Source organism: Brachyistius frenatus, unplaced genomic scaffold (genome assembly GCF_029030835.1).
Source record: "Brachyistius frenatus isolate BFR_SWC_R1_liver_20210118 unplaced genomic scaffold, ASM2903083v1 Contig_94, whole genome shotgun sequence".
Lineage (NCBI taxonomy): Eukaryota > Metazoa > Chordata > Actinopteri > Embiotocidae > Brachyistius > Brachyistius frenatus.
The window spans coordinates 1,228,497-1,233,862 of NW_027210693.1; positions in this window are offsets into that span (position 1 = coordinate 1,228,497).

Sequence of the window (5,366 nt, forward strand, 5' to 3'; positions counted from 1 at the left end):
AAATGCTGCAAAAAATCAGATCAATTTATCACTTAACCGTGGCCAGTTATGTAAGAGACTGACGTTTAAACAAAATATACACCTGGGCTGTCAGGCTGAGCCTTGAATAAGGACAATAACTGCTTAGCATACTGCATAATGTAATTTACCATTTAAATTAATGATAGTCATTAAGCAGTGAACATCCCACAAGCTGGTTCAGGGGTACTTATGAGCAACCTTTAACTGCCATCAGTGTAATTACAGCATGTGATGCAGTTGGATCCCACACCTCCCACACTCTGCCAAGGCTTTTGTAATGAACTCACATCACAAGCAGCTCCTGAGGGACAGCATCGGGATCCTTTACGCAATTTTAAGCTCAACTGCGTTGTGAGATGTTAAACTGAGCACCTCATCTGACCTGCGCTTGCCTTGTCCATAATTAACTCCTATGAATATTAATACCTTAAGTCACATTAAAAAAACAGGAGACTTAGTCCCCCTTTCATTTCATAGAAACTTTAATTTCTCTCTCTACGGTTGTACAACTTAAAGGAGCTTATAAACGGGTTTGGAAATCCACTGGGATGAGTCACTGCATGTTGAATATTTTTTTAAAAATCTTTTTGCATAATTTCAAGTAACCCCATTACAGACTAATTTTTCTGAGGGCAGCAGATGTAGACTGCCATGTCTCGTTTTTCACCGCCATACAATGTGCAGTACCTCCATATGTCAACAAGCTCAACAAAAATGCAATGAATTCTAGTCAAGTTAAAGGCAACTTTGGTAAGACTTCCTAGTAAAGCGGGGGGAGGGGTTATATATGATTAAAAAAAAGTAGTTGGCAGATGTGTATTTAGTTGATTTATGTACCCAAAATATAAGCAGTACCGCACATCTGCTGACACCAGCAGTATTTAATATGCATTTAAATACAAGATGCTTGCTTAGTGAAAACAGGGAAAGTCCCAGATTCAGCAAATAAGAGAATCAATCACTGTAAGTGTTGAGAAACTTAAAGAGCTCAAAGGGGAAAAATTCTCAAAAGATGATGAAATAATGAGTCAACTGAGGCTGCAAAACAGATTCTAAAAGCTACATCAAAACCACTCGACCAAATAATGTTTAAATAATTGTAATGGAGTAGAAGGAACTGGGATTAACAGTATCACGGGAACCAGCGAGAGTAGTTGTTGTTGTTGTTGTTGTTGTTGTCTTAGTGGGTGTCTTAAGTTTTCAGTAAAAGCCTCTTGGCCTTTCTCCAAAAACCTCAGCAACTCTGTACAGTTCCGGTGACACTGAAATCCATCTGTGGTAATGCCCGACATCCACGATCGCGTCTATTAGATAAGACTTTAAACCTATTCTCTCGTAATCCCTTCACATGCAAAGTAAGTGGGGAAAATTGCTGCTGCACGGCACCTGTTTTTGTCGTGTCACGTGTGAACGACCTCCTCCGAGGAGACGGGGCTCTTTTTCTGGAGACTTTGCATGAACTCGGGACGACTAAACAGGAGTTTCACTGAAATGAAAACTTCCAGAATTAAGCTTCTTTGAAGCATCAAGATAAGCAATGACACTGACCTTCATAATCCCTGTGAGTGAGTTAAAGGCGGAGGGGAGGGTGGGGGGGGAGGGGAAGGGGAGGGGAGGGGGGGAGTGAAGAGGAGGATCCAAGGCAGGTCGGTAATTAAAAGTTGTGTTGGATAGGATGGACTGAACGGCTCGGATGTTATTTATGGTCTGTTCTGTTCGTGGCTGCGCTGCTGCAGCGCTCGAAGCTGTTCTTAGTGTTCAAGCATGAATACTCGAGCACAAAACAATCATGTCTTTACATTCTGCAGCTGAATATTAGCAGTAACCCGCAGGACTGTGACAAACACATCGCTGCCAGTTCAAACCTCACTGACATATAATATTCAATAACAAACAATATCATCACTATACTATTTAATAATCAATATGACAACACAAGATCAAATTATATAATTCAGTTATACACAGGAAAAGATAACGTGTGCATCATGTGAATGTGGACGAAGCTTATGAGTCTAAAAAAGTGAGACCGATGCTGAAGTGCCTTAAAACTGCAATACCGCTGAGGGGCCGCTAGGGGCTGCCTCCAACAAGGCTCCGCCTCCAACCAGGCTCCGCCTCCACAGACTCCCATTCAACTTCTCATCAAATAAAAACTCAATAAATTTCCACTCCTCCCCAGCTGGTCCAAATACCGTTCCAAAATATAGAAATGGCGACAGCCGAAAACCGAACTTGAGGCTTCCCACTCCGGTGACACGGCGGTTGGTGTAAATGCTAAACTGCTTTAATGTTTACCGTTTAGGGATTTAATGAAACGAGTACAATTAATCCTGAAGCGACCGTGAACGCGAGCACCACATTTAACGGCCGTGTATAACAGGAAGTAAGACTGTCGTACAAATGTACAAAATCTGTCACCAATCCATCGAGAACATACCGATTTGTCACCGGACAACACGAGACATTCAACCCGCTGCTGACGCCAGACGACAAGTCAAGGAAGCACCAAAGTTAAGGGAATTCATTTTCTGTGCGCCGTGAACATCTGCACCAACTTTCATGGAAATCCGTCGAACAGTTGTTGAGATATTTCAGCGCGGAAGCGAGAGAAGAGCCAACTTGCTCGTACTGGTGAGAGCTTTGAATACAGATAAGGTTCCCTCCGATGGAAAGTGAAGAACACAAGTGGACTCGGCGTGCTATTTTCAAAGCAGCAGGACGCCTGAAGAAAAGGTGATGGACGTTGCACCACCGAGTCAGCACAAAGAGATGGGAAGTGACGTCTCCCTCGTCCATTCGTGGATTATTGAATTATCTACGCAGACAAAAATGACCCATTAAGTAAAATTGTGCGTTCTCCCGGTGCCCCCAAATGCTCCGGATAACACTGACCTCGCACAACGCTGTGACCTGAACAGTCCGGCTGCTCCGGACATGTGCAACATGGGAAGCCACTGAAGTGAGCAGAATCAGCAGCGCAACGCACCGTCCATAGAAACACTGGTGAATACATGTGGAGATGATGAGTATGTTGTCAAAGCAAAATGCAGGATGTGCTCAAGAGCTGCTAATCATCACTCAGTGGGAGGTGGGGTGGGGGGCAGAGAATGAGGGTGTGGGTTGGGGGGAGGGGCTTTGTTGGTTTGGACGAAGCTATTTTTATCTGGATTCCATGAAGACAGCTGCCATCCTAACTGTCTCAGACACTACGTGCTTTTTCTTTTTTGTCTCATCACCACAAACAATGACACGGGAAACGAGACAGATATACCGTCGCCATGGTGCGATTCTGCTCAATTTTGTGGTGAATAATAATAATAATAATAATAATAATAATAATAAATACCCCGCCCTCACCCCCAATTTTTTTTTTTTTTTTTTTTTTTAATGCTTTCTTATTGAGGCCAGTTGTGGAGTGGGTGCTGGAAATCTCATAAGCTCATCCGCTTTAGCTGAAAGCATTACAGCCTTTGGGGTTTGTAACTGCCCGTATGCTTCTGTAATCTACCAATGTGTTCGTTACCCGAGACATCAAACAAGATCTGCTGTCGATCGCACATTGTGATCATGTGTGGATTTGCTACACTGACAAAAACCACGAATCACACCAACCAGTTAAAACAACAACAACAAAAAACAGGCAATTGAAATAAAAAGAAAACAAAAAAACAAATTTCTGCACTAGGATCCATTTATAGCCAACCGTCCTTCACATGTGGATGGCAAAGCCAGTGGCTCCACGCTACTGTTTATATCTCCCGAACGACCATTGAGGAATGTGGATTTTACTATTTTAGCAGGTGTCTGGAACGGGTCACATTTCTCGTGTCACTTCAAAGCGACTGGAACTTTTTGCCATCCGCTCGGCGAGAGACGCGAGATAAGAGCTGACAGGAGTGACGGTGACAAGCTCCACGGACATAAGCCGAGAATGTCACTCTGCTGCCGGAGGCCACAACCCACGCCGACGAGGCCCAGATACGAGCTATAGATCTCCCCACCCTCCGCACACCCACCCTCCCACAGCCTGCTCTGAAGATGGAGGAACGAGCTGCATATCAACAAGTATTTTTCAACTTAATTACTGAACCGTCAAAACGTGGCCTCGGGCATGTTGCCACGCTATTCTCTTCACGCCACCTGTTTTTTAAAAAAAAAATTTATTGTATACATTCAAGCAGATTTATGTATATTAATTCAAAGATGAAAGTGAGCTGCGTCACAACTTGTTTGAAAGCTGATCTTCGTGCAGAAGGCAGCTCGTAGCATTGTGATGTGAAACCTGCGAAGCATGCGTTAGTACATTTTCAGAATTTCTTTTAACAAAATTGAATAAATTATCATTAAAATCAGACCTTATTTAAATTTGACTAAACTATTAGCAGCCTGAAGGGGATTTACTACATGTGAGGTTTTTAAACTGGGATGTTGAAATGCTGTTCAAAATGTATAATAGAAGTTTTGGTATACCATTAATTGCAAAAAACTGTAGATAATCTAAATATCTTCCAACTTTGTTTAATTATGAAAGGATGATGTTGAATGGTTTGTATAAGGTCAACTGTGAGCAAAACTTACAGCATCTATTGCTGCTTAATGTTCATTCATCATACAGACATGAAAGAAGAATTAAATTGACTGTATTTATAAATAAATGATGACATGAGGGGAACATATATTTAGAGTAGACAATCTGTTTGAAAAATTTCATTTATTTAGTTTTTCCATGTAAAAATATACATCAAGGGAAGAGTACTGCAAAAATCCTTTGAAAAACTTTTCTTTTCAACGATTTTTTGCATTATAATTCAAAATGCTGGGTTTGTTTAATTTGAATACAATCTTCAAAGATTCTTTGACATATACGGTATCTGTTGAGGGCTATTTTGACAGTTACATGGAGCGAAGCTGAATTTTAACACGTAGTCATGCTGAAAAAAAATTGTTTCACATAATTCCATGAAAAAAAAGTGAAATGTTCAAAAGTAAAGCTTAAAAGGTTTTTGTACATCTTCACATGTCAAAACAAAGAAAAGAAAAGAAAACTTTAAAATGCTGGCCACAAAATGCACTTCAACATTATGCTCGTGTCTGTATATGACAACGATAAAGACGAGGACACAAATCTGTGGCAACTTTAACACGATACGAGCGTGTAACATTGTACATTTGACTCTATTCTTTCCCAAGAAGATGCTAAGATGATATAAAATGACATGAATATATAGTAATGTGAACTGCACTCCACAAGCTTATTATTTTCTAAAATATACAAAAGTTTCTGCAAAGAAAATGGATGTAAATTCATTTTCTTCTTCACTTTTTGCCCTTTTGCCCCAAAT